This window comes from Elaeis guineensis, chromosome 7 (assembly GCF_000442705.2).
Source record: "Elaeis guineensis isolate ETL-2024a chromosome 7, EG11, whole genome shotgun sequence".
In the NCBI taxonomy this organism is placed as follows: domain Eukaryota; kingdom Viridiplantae; phylum Streptophyta; class Magnoliopsida; order Arecales; family Arecaceae; genus Elaeis; species Elaeis guineensis.
In genome coordinates, this window is record NC_025999.2 from 28,880,293 (window position 1) to 28,904,226 (window position 23,934).

The following is a 23,934-nucleotide window of genomic DNA, read 5'->3' on the forward strand; positions in this document are numbered from 1 at the left end:
TTCTTCTTGCATAGCATTAATCCAGTTATGATCATTTTTAGCTTCTTCAAAAGTTTTAGGTTCAAGTTGAGATACAAAAGCACAATGATTAAGTACATCTCTAAGTGAAGAACGTATTTTTACCCCCATGCATAGGATCACCGATAATTAATTCCTTAGGGTGGTTGTGAACATACCTCCATTCCTTGGGTAAGTCATTTGTACCTTGAGGTTGTTCTTGAATCTCTTCACCTTTCTCATTTTGTTCATCTTCTTGATCCTTGTCTTCTGGAGTTGCTGAATCTTTTAGAGTGATCTCCTTCATACCTTCTATTAGTGGATCTGCATCATCAACACCCCTCATTCTTCCTTGAAGGAAGATCGTTAGATTCATCAAAGACAACATGTATGGACTCCTCAACTACTAAGGTTCTTTTGTTGAACACTCTAAATGCTTTACTAGTGGAGGAGTAACCTAGAAGGATTGCTTCATCTGATTTTGCATCAAATTTACCAAGTTTTTCTTTGCCATTATTTAATACAAAACATCGGCAACCCAAAAACATGAAAATAGGCAATATTTGGTTTTCTTCCTTTCCAAAGTTCATAGGGGGTTTTCTTTAAAAATTGTCTTATTAAAGCACGATTTAAAATGTAACATGCTGTGTTAATAGCTTCCGCCCAAAAATATTTTGGAAGGTTGCTTTCACAGAGCATGGTACGGGCCATTTCTTCTAAGGTTTTATTTTCCTTTCAACTACCCCATTCTGTTGGGGTGTCCTAGGAGCAGAGAAGTTGTGGCCAATTCCATTTTCATCACAAAAATTTTCAAAGTCATGATTTTCAAATTCTGTTCCATGATCACTTCTAATATTTTGAATTGAAAACCCTTTTTCATTAGTGACTTTTCGATGAAATTTCGTGAAAATTTGAAAAGTTTCATTTTTGTGAGCTAAAAAGAAAATCCTAGTAAAACGAGAGTAATCATCAATTAATACAAATCCATATCATTTTTCTCCTAGACTAGTGGTTTTAGTTGGTCCAAATAAATCCATATGTAAGAGCTCTAAAGGTCTAGAAGTTGAAATAGTGTTTTTGGATTTAAATGATACTCTAGTTTGTTTACCTAATTGGCATGCATCACAAATTCTATCCTTTTCAAAATTCAATTTTGGCAAACCGAGAACTAAATCCTTTTTGATTAATTTTGAAAGAGAATGCATGCTAATATGTGCAAGTCTACGATGCCACAGCCAACTAGTCTCATTTATTTTAGCATTTAAGGAAACTAGGCATTGCATGTCAAATTTAGTTAAATCATTCAAGTCTACCATATAAACATTGCCATGCCTATGTCCTATAAATTTAATGTCATCGTTAATAGGACTCGTCACAATGCATACAGATGATTCAAAACTTACTTTATACCCTTTATCACAGAATTGACTAATGCTAAGTAAGTTATGCTTTAAACCTTTAACAAGTAAAACATTCTCAATGTATTTGGAGGGAGTGATACCATGTTACCATCCCGATGATCTTTCCTTTGCCATTATCTCCAAAGGTGACCATCCCTCCATCCTTAGCATCAAGCGTGATGAATTGTGATTCATCACCAGTCATGTGTCTCGAGCATCCGCTGTCAAGATACCATTTCCTGTTTCCTTCTTGGGATGCTAGACACACCTGCAAGCACAGATCAAGTTTCTGTCTTAGGTACCCAAGCTTTTTGGGTCCTTTCAGGTTAGTCAGAATGGTTCCTTTTGGAACCCATATTTTCTTTGTGTTTGCATATTTGTTAATAAGACATGTGTATGATTTATGTCCTATTCTTCCACATTTAAAACAAGTAATATTTGTAGGCTTTTTGCTTGAATAATTTGCATAAATATCCTTCAAAAATTTTTGTTTCTTCAGGGGTTTATAACCAAGTCCAGCCTTATCATATATAGCTTTCTGATTATCAAGGATCATATTTAGCTTGTTTGAACTTAAGGTGAACTTATCTACTATAGATTTCAGCCTGTTAATTTCATCCTTAAAGTTTTGATTTTCTTGAATCAATGTGAATTTTTCAATTGAAAGAATTTCAGCTTGTTTCACTAAGGACTGATTTTTCAATTTCAGCTCTTTGTTTTTCTTCCCTAGTTTCTTTAATTCATCAATTGAATCATAGAAAGCTTCATGCAATTCTTCAAAAGTAAATTCACTAGTGGATTCAGAAGTTACCTCATTTTCATGTGCCATCAGGCACAGATTGGCTTGTTCGGTTGAGGTTTCCTCGTCGGAGCTTGAGTCATCACTCGCACTCCAGATCGCCATCATTGCCTTCTTTTTGAATTTCTTTGGACCTTTCTTCAATTGAGGACATTCGGATCTGAAATGTCCTGGCTTCTTGCACTCGTAGCATATAGGGGTTTGATCTTTCTCCTTTTCTATGCTTTGATCCCCTTTTGTAAATTTCTTTCTTATCCCCTGTTTCCTTTTTCTTAGAAACTTCTTGAATTTCCGGGTGATGAGAGCCATCTCCTCATCCTGATCTTCATCTTCAGAATCATCTGTTTCATAATCAGGTGAAGTTGTGGATTTGAGGGCAATGGTTCTTTTCTTTTTGATTTCATCCTCTTGATGTTGCATCATGCTAAGTTCATGAGTCATCAAGGATCCAAGAAGCTCTTCTAGAGGTAGAGTGTTCAAGTCTTTTGCTTCTTGGATGGCAGTCACCTTGGCTTCCCAAGTTCTTGGCAGTGACCTGAGAATCTTCCTTACAAGTTCACTGTTAGTATAAGATTTGCCAAGACTCTTTAAACCATTGATTATATCAGTAAAACGAGTAAACATAGCAGTTATGGACTCATCATGCTCTATTTTGAACAATTCATATTTATGTACAAGCATGTTTATTTTAGACTCTTTTACTTGATTTGTTCCCTCATGGGTGATTCTAACCTATTCCATATTTCTTTAGCAGATGCACAAGTAGAAATGCGATTAAATTCACTAGCATCTAGTGCACAATAAAGAACATTCATAGCTTTGGCATTTAATTGTGCCAATTTCTTGTCAACCTCATCCCATTCTTTCTCGGGTTTGGTTGACTCCTCACCATCTATAATCTTGGTGGGTGTGTGAGGACCATTCACTATGATACTCCACATATCATAGTCGAGTGCTTGTATGAAAATCTTCATCCGAGCTTTCCAATAGGTGTAATTAGACCCATTGAAAAGTGGAGGTCGGTTTGTTGATTGCCCCTCAGCTAGAGAAGTTCCAACATGGGTTGCCATAGATCTTTGGCTCTTTGATTGTTAGATCAAAGAAGGGCTAGAGCACTGGCTCTGATACCACTTGTTGCCCAGCTATGCAACCCAAGAGGGGGGGGGGTGAATTGGGTTTCTAAAAATTTTAAGCCCAACAGATAACTTATGAAGAACAAAACAATGGCTTTAAATCAATATTAATTAACTAAAGCAGTATTGCAAGGATATAATAAAGAAATAAGATAAAGCGATAAAGCACACCACAAACACAAGGATTTATAGTGGTTCGGTGCTAACCTTGCACCTACGTCCACTCCCCAAGATCCCACTTGGGAATTTTAATCCACTATCCTTTGTATTCAACCCGAATACAAAACGTCGGAAACTCCGACACTAGCTATCCCAAGCTAGAATACAAGACGTCGGAAACTCCGACCCTAGCTATCCCAAGCTAGAACACTTGTTTCCCGGGTACAAGCAAACCCAAAACACTCCGATTTCAGGTTCGGATCAACCTTTCCTTGTTTTGGAAATCCTCCAAAAACAAGAGCAAAAACTCACAAAGAGTAAGAATATTTAGAGCACAGATGAATACAATAACAGCTCCTTAAATGAGCAAATATAACAATAAAAGCTTTACTCAAATGAAGAACCCCTTTTTCAGATTTTCTCAAGATGAATGAACGGTTGAACGCTTGAGAAGAGGTTGATTGTTGATTGAAGATCTCTTGAAAGCTTTGAACGATCTCTAGATCAAGGTTGAAAACAATCGACTTGAAAGATTCTCTCTTTGAATGCTCTTGCTTTTCTTTTTCACAAACTCTCTTGAATATTGTGGATCCTCTCTCTTCTTCTTGAATATTTCGTTGATCTCAGATTTAGGATCCTCTCTTCTCTTTTGATCTCACGTTTGATCTCCCGATTTCCACACACTTTTTCTTTGCAATTTGATCTGCTACTTAATCTGCAATTTCCTTTCATCATTTTAAGCATTTTATGGCATTAGTAGCAAGAGAAAATAATTTAGGCAGATAAAGAGCCGTTAGAGGATTTTTAGGAAGCATAAATGGCAATTAAAACGGGCAAAAAAATAGCCGTTGCTGACATTTCCCGTCGCAGGGGTCGACTCATGAGTCGACTCATGCATCAGGAGTCGACTCATGAGTCGACTTCTGTTGCAAAGACCAGAAACTTGGATTTCTGGATTTTTTGGCCCAAATCAGCAGAGGTCGACTCATGAGTCGACTCATGCCTTGTGGGTCGACTCATGAGTCGACTCACAGGTCGTGCCAAGCCAAAAATCCAGCGTGCCATGGGAATTTTTTTCGTGCCATTCAGCTCATAGTGCCATGAGTTGACTCATGAGTCGACTCATGCACTTCAAACCTTCATAACTTCAAAAATATTAGTCCAAACACAATGAAATTTTCACCAATAGATTTCAAATCATTTGTTCTACCAAATGGTACTATCAAATCAGGATTTTAGTGAAATTATGATTTTGCCCTTGAAGAGCATAAGGACTTTTTCAATTGTTTGTATCCCTTCAATCTGCTTTGTAATCATCAAAATCAATCTAGGAGCAACAAAGGTTTTGCTAAATTGAAATACAGCGACTCATTCTTCTCTAACTCTTGGAGTGGTCAATCCCATCTCGATCACACTCTGACTTCGCAAGTACTTGACTATACCCAGAAGCCTTCCATCCCTGAATTAAAAATTTAGTTAGTCCAGTATCAAAGAATAGTGAGTTGCTTGCAAGTCACTGAGGCGATCTCAAGTTTAAGGGACACTTATACCTATATCCCATCAAAGACATTCTCGACAGCAGAATACTCTGGAGTTGGTCACTTTCAATGATGATGTACCAGTACATCTCACCTGTATGCCATACCAGTATCTCCACACTCTTTGGTTAAGAGGACAACCAACCCATATGGCCTACAGCGACCTATGCTGTCGTCCTTATTAACAGCCTATCATTTGGTCGTGAACTGTTTTAAGGACTAATCGATAAATCCTCTCTTTATCGAATCTAAATAATCCTAAGGACTTCATCATAACAATGGAGTTCATTAGAAGATGAAAGCTTATGATAAAATTGCCAAATATATTTTATTTATTAACAAATCAATTACAATACTTGGTTGCTCAACCGTCAACAGCTTGACGATTGGCTTTTTGGGACACATTTTCCAACAACTCCCACTTGTCCTAAAGCCACTCGGCACAGTATCTAATATCCATCTTCGACTTGTGGTTGTCGAACTTCTTTATCGCTAGGGCTTTAGTGAAGGGGTCGGCCAGGTTCTCCTTTCTGTCGATCTTCTGAAGGTCGACGTCACCTTGATTTATGATCTCTCAGACCAGGTGGAAGCGGCGCAAGATGTGCTTCGTCCGCTGATGTGCTTTGGGTTCCTTCACTTGAGCTATGGCAACAGTGCTGTTGCAGTAGAGCAGGACCGGACCATCGAGGGAGGGTGCTACTTCAAGCTCGTTGATGAATTTTCTCAGCCACATAACTTCCTTCGCGGCATCCGATGTTGCGATGTACTTCGCTTCACAAATAGAGTCCGCCACAGTATGTTGCTTGAAACTCTTCCAGCAGATGGCTCCACCATTCAGAGTAAAGATATAACCCGACATGCTCCTACTGTCATCATGGTCAGATTGGAAGCTAGAGTCTGTGAACCCCACAAGTTTCAGATCTGACTCGCCATAAACCAACCATTGGTCCTTAGTATTTCTCAAATACTTAAGGATGGCTTTAACCACTTTTCAGTGATTTTCTCCAGGATCAGATTGGTATCTACTCACTACTCCTAGTGAGTATGCCACATCTGGTCTTGTACATATCATGGCATACATGATAGATCCCACGGCTGAAGCATATGGGACTCTACTCATACGCTCTCTCTCTTCAGGAGTTGTCGGACAATCCTTCTTAGAGAGAGAAATTTCTTGGCCTATCGATAGATAGCCCTTCTTGGAATTCTCCATGCTGAACCTCTTCAGCACAGTGTCTATGTACATGGACTGGGATAACCCAAGCATCCTTTTAGATCTATCCCTATAGATCTTCATCCCTAGGATGTAGGATGCTTCACCCAAGTCCTTCATGGAGAACTGTGATGACAACCAAACTTTTATTCCCTATAGTGCGGGGATGTCATTCCCGATTAAGAGAATGTCATCCATCCACGTATAAGACAAGGAATACCACAACTAGATCATTTGCCCATTTATAGATGCAGGGCTCTTCTCCATTCTTAATGAAGCCATACGTTTTGATCACTTTATCAAAATGCATGTTCCAACTTTGAGAAGCTTGCTTCAATCCATAAATGGATCTCTGAAGCTTGCACATCTTGGACTCATCTGTGGATGTAAACCCCTCAGGTTGTATCATATACACCTCTTCGGTCAGCTCTCCATTCAGGAAAGCTGTCTTTACATCCATCTGCCAGATCTCATAATCCAGATGGGCAGCTATTGCAAGCATTATCCGAATGGATTTGAGCATTGCCACAGGGAAAAATGTCTCGTCATAGTCAATACCATAACGTTGACGATATCCCTTGGCGACCAGACGGGCTTTATAGGTCTCCACCTTTCCGTCTGCGCCCCTCTTCCTTTTGAAGATCCATTTACACCCAATGGGTTTAACCCCTTCTGGTGGGTCAACCAATGTCCATACATCATTGACCTTCATGGACTCCATTTCGGATTTCATGGCTTCAAGCCATTTCTCGAAATCAGATCTTTGCATTGCATCCATATAGGTGATCGGATACTTATTATTCTCATCAAGTTCGATGGGATCACCGTCCCGGACCAAAAAACTGTAGTATCTATCCGGCTGATACGGTACTCTACCAGATTGTCTTAATGGTGCAGGTACATTGGGCTCCGAATCTGATCTAATCATATCCGACTTAGGTTCAGCTATTGGTGTCGGTCCTTCTACCTGTTGAACTTCATGAAGTTCAACCTTAAAGGCAACGGTTCTTTCACCAAGGAACTCTTTTTCTAAAAAGATTGCCTTAAGGCTGACGAACACCTTTTATTCATCAGCATGGTAGAAAAAATATCCTTTTGTCTCTTTGGGGTACCCTATGAATGAGCATTTGTCAGACCTAGGTCCAAGTTTGTCTGTGACTAATCGTTTGACATAGGCCGGGCACCCCCAGACCCTAAGGTGTGAAAGTGCTGGCTTACGTCCCATCCATATCTCATATGGAGTCTTAATTACAGACTTACTTGAAACTCTATTTAACAGATAACAGGCCGATTCGAGTGCATATCCCCAGAAAGATATCGGCAAGCGAGCAAAACCCATCATGGATCGGATCATGTCTAACAAAGTCTGATTCCTCCTTTCAGACACACCATTATGCTGTGGTATTTCTGAAGGAGTCTATTGGGAGAGAATCCCATTCTCTCCTAGATATGTGAGAAACTCATTAGAAAGGTATTCTCCTCTTCGATCAGATCGAAGAGTTTTAATACTCTTCCCAGTTTATTTTTCTACTTCACTTCGGAATCGTTTGAGCATTTCAAATGAATCCGACTTATGTTTCATCAGATAGACATATCCATATCGGGATAGGTCATCCGTGAAAGTTATGAAGTAGAAATATCCACCTCTAGCACTGGTGCTCATGGGCCCGCATACATCAGTATATATTAGGCTCAAGAGCTCAGTAGTTCTCTCACCTTTTTTAGTAAAAAGTGACTTGGTCATTTTACCAAGAAGACAGGACTCACAGGTTGGAAGTGATTCACAATCACTGACTTCGAGGATTTCCTCTTGAGTCAACCTGTTTATTCTATTTTTGTTTATATGATCTAGCCTACAGTGCTATAAGTAGATATCTGACACACTATCTAATCTAGGGTGCTTGCCAGTAGAATAGACTCTTATCAGGCTTGATCTTTTTGGTCTGGCTCTGCACTGATGTCCCAGCCTGAACTTGCACCTTCTTCACTTTCTTCTTCTTGTTCTTCTTCTCTTTCTTAAAGGGTCGAGAACCAGAAGATGAACCTCCCACTGAGTTCACTGATTCCTTGAGGAGTTGGTGATCCTTCTCAAAGTTCTGAAGCAACCCCAGTAACCCATGGTAGTTTACTTCAGGCTTTGTCATTCTATAATGAGTGAGGAATGGGAGATAAGACTTGGGCAGCGAGTTCAGTATTGCAACTTTCCCAAGCTGCTCATGCGAGGGAAAGCCGAGCTTGCTCAATCATTCCATCAGCTCGATCATGTACAATACATGATCAGTGACAGAGGCACCATCCAGCATTTTGGCGTTGAAGATGGCACAACTAGTCTTGTGTCTCTCTACGTCTTTGGGTGTGCCAAAAGCATCCTCCAACACTTGAAGCATGACCTTTGGCTGAGCCATCTCGAATCTGCGACTGAACTCGTCGCTCATGGCAGTTAGCATGATACAGTGCACCATGGTCCGATCACTGAGCCACTTCTGGTAAGTATCTCTGACTGTTCCAAGTGCATTAGCAGCTAGCTCCTCAGATGTAGGATCCATTATCACATATAGGATCCATTCATACTCCAGGACTATCTTCAACTTTCGGTACCAGCTACCGAAGTTGGGTCCCACCAACTTATCATTGTTCAACAATGGTCAGAGCGATAGGAAAGTGGCTATATTTGCACAAAAGAAAACCATAACCTAATTAGTAATTGATTCATTAAACCTAAAGATTTGGACTTTAATCAAAAGGTTTCTCCCACTATTTTATTCGAATTGGTAGCCTCTACCTCCAATTCGAGGAATTACCCTAATTCCTTAGTGGGTACTAGAATCCACTTAGACTGCACACAAGCCCAACTTTGGTTGGCCAACCCATGTACATCTAAGGGTAGGTTCATAACCAATTGTTTCTCTAAATAATTTTTAGTAATTTTAATTTTGCCCCAGAAACCTAATCAGTAGGCTTTGGCCTCCACTGTAAGGATCCGGTTAGGTCCAACCATTAACATGATCATACTTGGTGTATCTAACCAACGAATGATTAAGCCCAACTTTGGTTGGCTCACCTAACCACCATTAGAGAGACACTTCCAAGTCGTCATATGATGAGTGATAATTCCATTAGTCAACAAGCACCAGGCCTTTGGGTCTGCAATGATTATTGAGTTAATGGACTCATTATCAAACACCTTAATGGGAGGCTATGACTCAGTTATCTCCATAACCTTGTCATTTTAAGGACCTAATAATTTTAGAGAATTTAAATAATTTAGAGGATGAGGTCAGATGAACCAGCTTATCATGATCCTCCCACTGGCTTCACCAAGTCAGCTTAAGGGAGACCATTAAAAGGGCTGGTCTAGGAGCACCTAAATCAGTCACACTGATTTACCTAGCTGACATGGGTCAGCTTGAATAGTTAAGTGATCCGATCAAAATATAATTTCACCAAGAGGACAGATAAGTTTGATCAGTGGAAGGGTCTGCCAAAGCTTGCCTTAGACACCATCAGAAATGGCCAGGTAAGCGGGCTCCCAATTAAAAACCACCGGTCTGGTTTACCTTAGACACCAACTGGTTTAATTAGTTTCGATTAGATCAACCTAACAGTTCGTGCTAGACCACTTAGCCAAGAATCAAGTCCATTTGGTTCTCGTTAAAGACATGGACTTGACCAACTATAACTATTGTAATTGATCTAGAGAATCCTTGACCTAATCTAAGACAACAATTGATTAGATTTAGTCAATTCTCTAATTAAGTCCAACTTCAATCTAACCATAGGTCTAACCCAATTAATGGACCTAATTCCCACTAACCCATTAACCCAATGTGTTATGGTTTGTGTCTTAGGTTCTTCAATTCACAATCCTAGAACCTAATCAAACAACTTCTTAATTCTTAATTAAGTTTTGGGCTGAGGGTTGGGTTCGGCTTTTCAAAAAGTAATTTTCATATTTGTAAAATAATTTTATAATATGATTCTACCAATCATATTGCATGTTTGATTCATAATCAAGATACAAGTGAAACAAACATGAAACTTCCTTAGATCAAATCTAAACAGGTTCATGTAATTGAAACAATTTCAACTTTAAACAATTTCTTTGCACAAAAATTATTAACAAAAAGATTTTATTTTAGATTTAAATATCTTTTAAATCTAATAAATTATAAATTTAATTTAGATCATATCTAACAAATTTATGATTAAAGATAGATCTACACAAACTAGGACAACCTTTGCACTGTAAGGGGTAAACCTTACAGCAGGACAACCTTGCAGTTCGTGATTGATCTAAAATTTTAATTTCAGATTTAATAATAAGATTATAAATTAGATCTAATCTAAAAAATAATCTAAGTATGTATAAATAATCATGTAATAAAGAACCTAGGCTCTGATACCAATTGTAGGAACCAGATCTAGGGTTTCAGGGTTAGATCTTGAAACTTTTTCAAGATCATACAACGGAAGACTAAAATAAATTAAAATTATTTTTTAAAACTGAAGAATCCCTAGATCTAATATCTATTACATGATTATTACATAGCATTAAATCAAAAATTAAAATATATAAATATAGCATGAACTACATGTTATCATATCAACATGTTTCTATACTACATCTAATGTATGTATTAAACAATAGATCAGATCTATTACCTTGTAAGTTAGATGTTCTAACCTCACTGATCCGGGCTTGAAGATGATGTTGCAAGTCGCACATGCATCCGACCTCTAGGAGTCATCCACATGAGCCCACGAATCTCGATCAGAAGTCTTGCTTCAGGAAATCAGCACAGTATGCTAGTACTGCGCTGATCCTTCTTTGATGGTTGATCAGGTGCCTCCTTCTTCTTGATTTGGACTCTTTCAAAAATAAAAATTAGAAGGAGGAGTTTCAGATCTGAGATGCTCTTAGAAAACTCAAGATGGAGGGAGGAAAGATATGAAAACAAACAATCCGAAAAGAAGACCCTCTTCTTCTTCTCGTTTCTCTCTCTAGATACCCTAACTTGTGTCTTTTATATCTCTATGACCCAAAGGTATTTCTCTTTAATTTTTGGATGGCCCAAAGGCCTCTCAAATCTCTATCTTCTTCAAAAATTTCATGAAGAAACTCATTTTATATAAAGAGATATGATAGAGTCCTTGTCTAGGTCAAATACCTAGTCAAGGCTTATCCAAACATGGCAAGTTAAGGGGCACCCAACTCTTGAGCACCTCCTCCTTATTTTCATACATGGATCATCAGAAAAGGGTGCACAATATATACCCTAAAAATCATAAAAAATTTTAAAAAAATTTGGATAAATTCGGTGCAAAATTGAAAGAGTTTTGGATTTCTAAAACTCTATCTCATAGAATTCAAAATCTAAACTTATTCCTTTTTTATTTGATCCAAACCACCTTCCATGTAAGAAAGAAGAGAGAAAACCTTTTGTGAATGTGGGAGAGACCTGGGAGAGGGCTTTTGTCGCACAAAATAAGAGGAGATTGGCGTTGAATGAGAGAGAGGGCGTGGGGAAGGCTTATGTGACGCAAGGTGGAATCCTAGTCTTACTAGGATTCTATCTTATGACTTATTTTAATTTGGTTTCTCAAACCAAATCAAACCAAAATTATATCAATCTAATTAAAATAGATCTTAACCTAATTAAGAACCTAATTTAATCAGATTAAATTATATTAAAATCTGATTTAATTTTCTAATCAAATTAGAAATTAGATTGACCCAAGTCCTAGTTGAACTAGGACTAGTTTTTCCTTGCACTTGGCTTATCCAATAAACCAATTGGACTTGATCCAATCTAGCCCAAACCAAATCTAATTAAATTATATTTAATTAAACTTAATTTTAGTCCATTGGCTTAATCAAATTAAGCCAATTAGCAATCGAATTGCTAATCGATCCTCCTGCAACACTTGCACTGGGTTAAATGTCAATCGTATTGATCATTTAACCTTAGAATAATTTTTAATCATTGATCAACCATCCGATCGGATCATGAACTCTAATGTGTGTGACCTCATAGGTCTGAACCTAAGTCGGTAGCATAGAAATAAATTTCTGTACCAATCAAAGTGACCATCTAGCAATGGTACCCAACGATCGGATAGGTCGAATGTGTAGAACAACATCCTTAGAACCCATGTGGATATAGTTTTCATATAATTCATCCCCTTGACCAAAATGATCATAGGACACTCCAGAGTTCAACTGTCAACTCTGATCAGGTTGTCCACATTGTATTTCAAAATATCAAATCCATCTGATGGATTACCCTGGCCAAGGTTTTGCTAAATTGAAATACAGCGACTCATTCTTCTCCAACTCTTGGAGTGGTCAATCCCATCTCGATCACACTCTGACTTTGCATATACTTGATTGTGCCCAGAAGCCTTCCATCTCTAAATTAAAAATTCAGTTAGTCCAGTACCAAAGCATAGTGAGTTGCTTGCAAGTCACTGAGGCGATCTCAAGTCTAAGGGACACTTATACCTATATCCCATCAGAGACATTCTCGACAGCAGAATACTCTGGAGTTGGTCACTTTCAATGATGATGTACCAGTACATATCACCTGTATGCCTTACCAGTATCTCCACACTCTTTGGTTAAGAGGACAACCAACCCATATGGCCTACAGCGACCTATGCTCGATAGAAGCTGTCATCCTTATTAACAGCCTATCATTTGGTCGTGAACTGTTTTAAGGACTAATCAATAAATCCTCTCTTTATCGAATTTAAATAGTCCTAAGGACTTCATCATAACAACAGAGTTCATTAGAAGATGAAATCTTATGATGAAAATGCCAAATATATTTTATTTATTAACAAATCAATTACAATACTTAGTTGCTCAACCGTCAACAGCTTGATGATTGGCTTTTTGGGACACATTTTCCAACAATGGGTTGGTTGTCCTCTTGATCAAGGAGTACGGTGGCACTGGTATGGTATACAGATAAGATATAGGAGTACATCATCACTAAATAAGTGACTCACCTATTGAGTATTCTGCTGTCAAGAGTTGCTCACGAAGTGTATGGGCATAAGTGTCCTTCTGATCTGAGATCACCATAGTGACTTATAAGCAACTCATTGTACTTTGATGTCAGACTATCTAAATTTTTAATACAATAATGGAAGGCTATTGGGTACAGTCAAGTACTTATGAAGTCTGTATGTGGATCAAGATGGGATTGACCCCTTCGGATTATAGGAGTTGAAGTTGGGATGCGCAGGGGTTTCATGCACGTACTTCAAAAATTTTACAGTAAAAAATATTAGATTAAACTATTTAACTTATAAATATATATAAGATTTAATTTTAAATCTTTTATAAATAGAACTATGACATAAGTTTATTTGCATAAAAATCTGAATCTAAAATAGCAAGCATGTGAACCAAAACTTAGCATTCAGTAAAAGATCTAATCTACTACTATTAGGATTTCGAACCCAATACTTGAGCATGGATAGTCAAACTCCATGATTGAGAACATAGATCTAGAAGTCCTCTCTAATTGCTCGTAGCCGCACAAGCATTTGGCCTCTACGGATGGTCCACATGAAGCCTTCGAATCGATTAGCCCTCCACGGGAGTGCTAGCTCGTGCAGTCGGTTTCTGATGGTGGATATGATTTGATCTCCTTCTTCGATCACCTCAGACTTTTTTGATATCGAAGATAGATCAGAGAAGGATGCTAGAAGGTGGAGAAAAATTAAATGAAGACTATCTTTTCTTTTGATTTTTTTCTCACCCAGAAATCCTAGAATAGTTCTAGGTCTCTTATCTGAGAGGGGATCAATATCCTCCTTTGCACATGCCAAGATGGTATGAACCCACCCCAAGCCTCATGTCTCAAAAAATATATTCAGCCCCTCTTTCCCTCTGGTATCTCATAGTAAAAATCAGAGAGTGATTGGCACACAAAAATCAAGCAATTTATGGTTGCCAGCATCATCATATTAGATGGGATAAAAGCCAAAGTTTGTTGCAGTTCAAACCATTTTGAATTTCAATTTAACTCTAACTTTTTCTCACCCCTATATGAATTAAAGAGGGACCTACCAAAAGATTTTGGGCATGGAAAACATACATGAGCTCTTCCTTTTTGTCATACAAATTAGGGTCCTTCATAAGGTGCCGGTGTGTGGGAGGATAAGGATAAAGTTTTAAGTTTAAATTCAAATCTTTTGAATCCAACTTAAAACAAACGTAATCCAATCCAAAGAGGGCGACAAAAATGGTGTTAGCTTCTGATTTTCTCATGCACAAACTGGTTTTGTGAGCTAAGAAAAGGCATGAGTCTTTATAGGTGGCGCAAGGGAGAGAGTCCCATTCATTTGGGACTCTAGAATTTAACCAATTAGATTTCTTACAAACTCAATCGAATTAAATTATAATAAAATATGATGAACCTAATCTAATAAGGCTCCCATAATCTTAATTAAACTTGATCAAATCAATAAATTAGTTAAGCTATAGATCTAATCAAATCAGAATCAATTCTTCCTTATCGATTAGATCATCTCATAACCTAATCAGATCTGATCTGATTGAATCCAATTCAATCAGACTTGATCCAGACTTTAATTATTCATCAAATTGAGCTAATTAGTGATCTAATTATAAACTAATCCTCCATTAATGATAGAGTTTCAGTCCAGTGGGACTCTTCAGCAAAGTCCCCGTCTAGTGGGATTCTTCAACAGAGTTCCTATCCTATAGGACTCTTCACCAGAGTCCCAATCTAGTGAGACTCTTTAGATTAGTCATCTGGTCAGAGAGAAACTTCTAATGTATGTGACCCCATATATTCGAACTTAGGTCGGTAGCAGAGGAATAGATTTTTATACCAATCGAAGTAACTATCTAGCAATGGTACCCGATGTCTAAATAGACCAAATATATGCAAAGCAACATTCAAGAACCTACTTGGATATAGTTACCATATAATTCATCCCTTTAACCCTTGATGCTAGAATGACTTAGAGTTTAAACTATCAATTTTTAATAGTACATCCATTATGTGTCTCAACCTAATAAATCATGTGACTTCTTAGAAGGATTGTCCTGGCCAAGGTCTTACGAAATTAAAACACAAAGTATTCTCTCTAATCTTTTAGAGTGGTCAATTCCATCTTAACTCACCCACTGACTTTACAAGTACTTGACTATGTCCAAAAACTTTTCGATCTTAAATAAGAAATTTAGGTAGTCCGGTACCAAAGTATAGTGAGTTGCTTGCAACTCACCGTGGTGATCTCAGGTCGGAGGGACACTTATACCCATATCCCTTTGGAATAACTCTCGACAGTAGAGTGCTTTGAAGCTGGTCACATTCAATGAAATGTACTTCTATATTTCACCTGCATGCAATACCAGCATCTCCACACTTCTTGGTTAAGAGGACAACCAACCTATATGGCACACAATGACCTACACTTAATATATCTATTGTCCTAGTAATAACATATTATTTGATCACGAACTCATTTAAGGACTAAACGATAAATCCTCCTTTATCGATTTAAAATAGTTCTAAGGACTTTCATCATAACATGAAAGTTCGATATAGAAGATGTACAAACTTATGATGAAAATTATCAAATAAATATTTTATTAATTAATTCATATACAATTACATCACTTAGCACAATCGTCAATAGATTAACGATTGGCTTTGTGATATATTTTTCAATAACTCCCACTTGTACTAAAATCAATCGATACAGTATCGTATACACATCTTCATTTTGTGATCTTCAAACTCCTTTATCGCAAGAGCTTTAGTGAATGGGTCAGTCAGGATCTCTTTTCCATCGATCTTCTAAAGGTCAATGTCATCTCGATCCATGATCTCTCGGACAAGATCGTAGCGACGCAGAATATGATTCATCTGCTGATGTGCCTTCAGCTCCTTTGCCTAAGCTATGGCTCCAGTAATGTCATAATAAAGCAGAACTGGACCATCGATGGAGGATGCCACTCCAAGCTCGATAATGAACTTCTTTAGCCACACAACTTTCTTTGCAGCATCAGATGTTGCGATATACTCCGCTTCGCATACTGAGTCGGCTATAGTATGCAGCTTGAAATTTTTTTAGCAGACAACTCCATAATTTAGGATAAAGATGTATCCCAACAAGCTCTTGCTATCGTCATGATCTAACTAAAAATTGAAATCAGTATATCCCATGAGTTTCAAGTTAGATTCCTCATAAATAAGCCACTGGTGCTTAATATTTCTCAAATTTTAAGGATGGTTTTTGCAACCTTCCAATGGTTCTCATCTGAATCTGATTGGTATATGCTCACTACTCCTAATGAGTATGCCATATCCGGTCTCGTACATGTCATGGTGTACATCATAGAACCCACTGTTGAGGCATATGGGATTCTATTCATATGCTCTCTCATAAGGGGTTGTTGGATAATCTTTCTTTCAAAGAAAAATTTCATGGCCTATCAGAAGATAGCATTTTTTGAAATTCTCCATACTGAATTATTTCAGTATGGTATCTATGTATGTAGATTGGGAGAGCCCAAGTAGCCTTTTAGATCTATCCCTATAGATTCTCATCTTTAGGATGTAGGCTACTTCTCTCAGATCTTTCATGGAGAACTGTGACAACAGCCATACTTTTATTCTTTGTAATACAGGGATATTATTTTTGATTAAGAGAATATCATCCACATACAAAATAAGAAATACAATTACTAAAATATTAGCCCACTTATATATGCAGGGTTCCTCTTCATTTTTAATGAAGCCATACGTTTTGATTACCTTATCAAAATGTATGTTCCACCTCTGAGATGCTTGCTTCAATCCATAAATGGATCTCTGAAGCTTGCATATCTTAGACTCATCTGTGGATGTGATGTTAGATGTGTGCCCTAGATACCAGATCGGCTGACACATTCCTGTACAGAACTAAGGGCAAATTTATAATTTTGACTATAAATGAATAAAAGGGTTATTCTTCTATCACATTGTGTACATTGTGTCTGTGATACATCCTTTGAGTTAGTGGGAATGTAAATTCATATTTTCAAGAGTTAAAAATTTAAGGCATGAATTTACATAATTAACTCATAAATTTCTCCTGACCATAGGATCATCACAAGGATGGTGATCGATCCGGAAGGTTGGTGTACGATCGCTTCCTTAGGGTAGATGAGTCTTGAGTCTACGGTGTGGAGACACCGGAGCGAGAGCATAGGTATTCGTTGAGAACGAGAGTACTGAGCATGACCACCTCGAGCAATCATAAGGAAGTCTACCTTCTCGTCGATGACTAGCTCGATGCTGCAGTTGTGTGTCTAGTTCTTTGACCTGAGGTGCATCGATGGTTCACCTTGAGTGTATTATAGTTTGACTACATCATAACTCGATCTCCTAGCCATTCAAAACCCTGAGGTGTATGTTGGCTGTAGCATATCTATTGTAGTGTTATGATCCAGGTGGTGTGCCCAAGGCCCAGGGGACCAAGGCTAAGGCCAAGGTCCATCATTCATGAGGGCTTCATGGAGGCTCTAGGGCTAGTTGGGCCCTAGGTTGAAAGGTTGTGGGCCTTTCGAGTTCTTGAGGTCTAGGTTATGTGGGCCTCAAGGGACCAACCCTTTATGGGCCAGGTCTGGTCCAGGATAGGTGAGATTAGGTCGAGTCATGAGTGTACATGGGCTTGGGTCAACCTAATCTCCCATAGAGTTGGTCAAGGGAGTTTTGGGTTTGGATCACTTGACCTTGTGTTTATATATACATGCACTGTATAGGTTTGATTAAGCCAAGGAATACAAGAACTCTTTCTCCCAAATCTCTCTCTCTCTTCTCCCTCTCTCTCCAGCTATTCTCCATGCCCCAGGAGCAAGAAACCCTAGGGTTTCTTGCCGCCAGGTCCATAAAAGGCAGGAAAAGCAGGGGAGGCGCAAGCCCCTCCCCCTTTGTGCTGCCAACCAGATTGCCCCTTCCTCTCTTGCAGCCACCCAAACATCAGGTCCAGGATCTGAAATCTCTTGCAAAGAGGTTGGTACAAGTTTCTCTTAGATCTGGAGTTGATCTGAGGTCGTTTGAGGCACTGGTGAGATCTCCATCAACAGATCTATAGGAAAGGCTGGAGCAGGATAGATCTGCAAGATCTAGTTCTATCTACCTTCTTCCCTATCTAGAATACCTCAATTTGAGATTTACAAATTGGAAGACCTCGATCCAGGCCTGATCTAGTTGGGTACCAGATCTTGGATTTTTTAGAGGTGATCTTAGAGGTGTTCTTCATCTGGAATGAAAGGCTGACGAAGAAGACAGCAACCAGGCTGATTTCGTCAAGGGCCGTTGATCGAGTCCAGAAGTCTCCAGATTTGCTCGTTGCTGGTTCCACTATACCCAAAGTCCATGGGAAGAACTGGGATCATGCTCCAATAGTTGGTATCAGAGCCACGGTGGTGAGGAAGCGGTTCCAAGCGCGAGAAGATTGAAGATCCCAAGTGCTGAAAATTTTTAGCAAGGTACCATCAAGGTATATTCTACACTTCTTGATTTTATATTGCTTGTTTGGCTTAGATCCAGTCATGGGCAGCAATATGAAGGTCGATGTTGAGAAGTTTGATGGCAAAGAAAATTTTCCATGTAGAAAATTCGGGTGGAGGATCTTCTGGTGCAAGCAGATCTGGATCAGGCTTTGGATGAGAAGCCTGAGGGAATGACAGATAGACAGTGGGCATCGTTGGAGAAGAAATCATGCTCGATGATCAAAGGATGTTTGGCAAATACGGCGTTGTATTCGGTGCTGGAAGAAAAGACCCCGAAGGGCCTTTGATCGAAGTTGCACACCATGTATATGGGGAAGAATATGTGCAACAAGCTAATGCTGAAGAAGAGATTGTACAGTCTTCAAATGCAGGAGGGATCTGATGTGATTGGCCACATTCAGAGGTTCGACCAGTTGTGCACGGAGTTGATGAATATCGGGGTAAAGCTGGATGAGGAGGATAAGTCCCTGTTGCTTTTGTGTTTGCTGCCAGGATCATATGACTCTTTGGTGACTACACTGCTCTACGACAAGGAGACTCTGAAATATGAAGACATGGTCTCGGTGCTGAGATCTAATGAGCAAAGGAAAAAGTTGACCAGAGATCGGGCTCCCCAGGAGGGTTTGGCAGTAGGGGAGAGGACAGGTAGAGGTAGAAGCAAGTCCAGGGGGTGGTCCAGGTCCAGGAAGGGAAAGAAAGAGATGAAATGCTTCAAGTGCAACGAGTTCGGGCACTTCAAGCGAGAATGTCCACTATGGAAGAGCAAGAAGGGAGAAAGAAGTGGCTCAGAATCAGTGAGTGCAGTTGCTGGGCAGCAGGTGGAGGATGATCTACTTATGGTATCAGATGGTCACAGGCATTACACAGAGGAGTGGACACTAGACTCTGCGTTCTCAAATCACTACACACCACACAGGTCTTGGTTTGCGACATACACCAAGACAGATGAGGGATCAGTGACTCTAGGCGACAATCATCCTTGCAAGGTGGCTGGGATAGGGACAGTCAGGGTGAGGATGTTTGATGGGATTGTGAGAACATTGACAAATGTAAAGCACGTCCCAGAGCTGGAAAAGAATCTGGTGTCACTAGGCTACTTGGAGCGCAGTGGATACAGCTTCAGCAGAAGGGCTAGAAGCGGAGTACTGAACATCTCCAATGGAGCTATGGTGGTGATGAGAGGCAGGAGGTTGGACAATAACTTCTATCGCATGGAGGGATCTGTGGTGACCAGAGAGTCTGATGCAGCAGCTGCAGCACAGGACCAGCAAGGGGCTTACAGGATGTGGCACTACCGCCTAGGCCACATGGGTGACAAGGGGTTGAGGGAGTTGAGCAGGAGAGGACTCATCTCTGATCTGGAGGATGGTGCTACAGGGAAGATCTGTGAGCCTTGCCAGATGAGAAAGCAGAGGAGAGTTCAGTTCAACATCAGTACAGCCCGCAGTGCAGCCCTCTGGAGTTAGTACCCACGGATGTGTGGGGACCAGCCCCAGTTTCAGCTAGGAATGGGGTCAGATACTTCATGACCCTGATTGATGATTTCTCAAGGAAACTCTGGATTTACTTCATTAGAGAGAAGTCTGAGATCTTCACCAAGTTCAAAATCTGGAGAGCTGAGGTGGAGAAGGAGCAGGGGAGGAGCATGAAGTGTTTGAGGTCAGACAATGGCAGAGAGTACACCAGCAGAGAGTTCCAAGACTACTGTGAGGAGTGTGGGATCAGGAGACACTTCTCAGTTAAGGAGACTCCACAGCAGAATGGGGTGGCCGAGAGGATGAACAGAATACTTCTGGAAAAGGCACGATGCATGAGGCTGCAGGCAGGGCTTCCAAAGGTGTTCTAGGTTGACACAGTTGATGCAGCCGGTTACTTGGTCAATCGATCACCTCACACCAGGTTGGATGGCAGGCTTCCAGAGGAGGTGTGGTCTGGGAGGATAGTTGGGTTGGGCCATCTACGAGTATTTGGGTGCACGGCCTATGTGCACATTGGAGCTGGTGAGCGGAGCAAGCTAGACGCCAGATCATGCAAGATGGTGCTTCTAGGCTATCCGTGAGGAGTTAAGGGATACAGACTGTGGGATCCCTTGGAAAAGAAGGTCATCACTAGTCGGGATGTGACTTTTGATGAGGAGTCAATCCTACGGAGGTGAGCAGGCATGGAGGAGCAGCAGGAGCAGGAGGAGGTCCAGCAGGGCACTCCTGGACAGCTTACCTCTTTGATTTTGCCTCTTGCAAGTACTACTGGAGGACATGACATTCAGGTGGAGAACCTACCTAAGGTGTCTCCACAGGTGGAGAAGATTCGGACAGATGATCGAGGCAGAGAGGTCCAGCAGGAGCAAACTGGATCGAGGACTGTGTTGCCCAGCTATGCAACCCAAGAGGGGGGGTGAATTGGGTTTTTAAGAATTTTAAGCTTAACTAATTACTTATGAAAAGTATTTGTTAAAAGCTTGATGAATGAGAAGAAAAACTTTAATTCAAGATTAATTATCTAAAGCAAGAATGCAAGGATATAATAAAGAAATAAAGAGAAACAATAAAGCACACCACAAATACAATGATTTATAGTGGTTCGGTGCCAACCTTGCACCTACGTCCACTCCCCAAGCTCCTACTTGGGAATTCTAATCCACTATACTTGTATTCAACCCGAATACAAATGTCGGAAACTCCGACACTAGCTATCCCTAGCTAGTCCACTTGTTTTCCGGGTATAAGCCAACCCAAAACACTCCGATTTCAGGTTCGGATCAACCTTCCCTTATTTTGGAAACCCTCCAAAAACAAGAACAATTACTTACAAAGAGTAAGACAATTTAGAGCACAAATAAGTACAAAAATAGCTCCTTAAATGAGCGAATATAACAATAAAAACACTTTACTCAAATGAAGAATCCCCTTTTGGATTTTCTCAAGGTGGATGAAGAGTTGAATGAACGCTTGAGATGAAGGTGAACTTTGATTGAAGACTTTTTGAAGGCTTTGAAAGAGCTCTTGATCAAGGTTGAAAAATTGGCTTGAAAAACCCTCTCTTTGAATGCTCTTGAATGCCCTTTTGAACACTCTTACTTTTCTCTTTCACAATCTCTCGTGTATATTGTAGATTCCTTGTCTCTCTCGTGTAGATTGTGGATCCCTTTTCTTTTTCTCTCGTGTAGATTTTGGATCCCCTCGTGTATATAGTTATATTCCACTTTTTCTTTCACCTTTAGAAACCTTTTATAGCCTTAAGAAACAAGGAAAACATATTAGGCAGAAAAAGAGCCGTTAGAGCATTTTTAGAGAGCATAAAAGGCAATTAAAACGGGCAAAAAACTAGCCGTTGTGGACAATTTCCGTCGCAGGGGTCGACTCATGAGTCGACTCATGCTTTAGGGGTCGACTCATGAGTCGACCTCTGTTGCAAAGACCAGAGATTTGATTTCTGGAATTTTTTTGGCTCAAATCAGCAGAGGTCGACTTATGAGTCGACTCATGCCTTGTGGGTCAACTCATGAGTCGACTCACAGGTCATGCCAAGCCAAAAATCCAGCGTGCCAAGGGAAATTTTTGTGTGCCAATCAGCTCATTGTGCAATGAGTGACTCATGAGTCGACTCATGCACTTCAAACCTTTATAACTTCAAAAATATAAGTCCAAAAATAATAAAATTTTCATCAATAGATTACAAATCATTTGTTCTACCAAATGATACTATCAAATCAGGATTTTAGTAAAATTACAATTTTGCCCCTGAAGAGCATAAAGATTTTTCAATTTAAAATATTTATATCCCTTCAATCTGCTTTGTAATCATCAAAATCAATCTAGGAGCAACAATCTCCCCCTTTTTGATGATGACAAAATATTTGAACAAGAGCATTTATGTGAATTAATAATTTCAAAAGAATGCATTATAGGTGTATATGCTTGAAAAGAGTATGATTCTTTTGGCATGTGATATAAATGGTCATATGCAAGAATAGTTTGCCCATTTGCTTAAAGATTTGAAGATATGCTCATTGGATTATGTGATTTTGGTGTTAGAGCGAAAACTTGTTTTTGTTATCAGAGCAAGCTGTATTTTGAAAATTTTCTCATTTTAGTTTTAGCATCAGAGCAAAAAATAATTATGTGCTTTAATTGCTTTTGATACAAAAAATAATTATGTGTGCCAAAGCATGTTTAAGAGTTGATTTGGAATGTGTATTAGATCATTTTGAGTTTAAGATGTATCAGAGCAAGAGAAAAATAAATTTTGCAATGTGTCAGAGCAAGAAAAATAATTTTACAATGTTATCAGAAAAATTTTTCAATGTATCAGAGAAAATTTTACAATGTATCAGAGCAAATTTTATAGTGTATCAGAGAAAATTTTATAATGTATCAGAGCAAAATTTTTACAATGTCTCAGAGCAAGTTAAAAAAATTTTAAGATGTATCAGAGTAAGTTAAATTTCTTAAGATGTATCAAGGTAAATAAAATTTCAAAAGATGTATCAGAGCAATTTGAATTTTGAAGTATATCATAGCATATTTAAATTTTTAAAGTAATTCAGAGCATATGTAAAGAAGTAATTTTAAAAGTTACTTAGCATTGTACTTTTGATATTGTTCTTTTAAATTTTCAATTCATTAATTTCTCATAATTTTTAGTTTTGCTTTTGATGGATTGCATTTTCTTTTTTTTTTTTTTTTTTGTTTAATAATTTCTCTCCCTTTTTGACATCATCAAACATGGTTAACTCCTCCTTTTTCTGAAACATTCTTTAATTTCTCCCCCTTTAGAGTTTATCACAGATGTTTTCTCCCCTTAATACAGCAATTATTAACAGCAAACAACAACAAAGAGAAGACAATATTTCAACAAGGAGAGTATATATAACCAAAATATGATCGTCATCAGTACAAAAGGTAGAAATATAAGTAAAAGATGATACCATAAAACCATAATTATTTCATTATATAGTTCATAATATAGAAGTCAACCAGCTAATTGTCAATACATGGCCCCAAAATACAGATCCTAAAACAAGACACTAACACCTAGGATCTAGTAATGATCAAGACAAGTCATGGATCGGAGTCATCAGATATGGTATGAGAAGCTGATGGATCTCGATCAGAAGTGCGTCCTCTACCCCGTCTGCCTCTGGCACGAGCA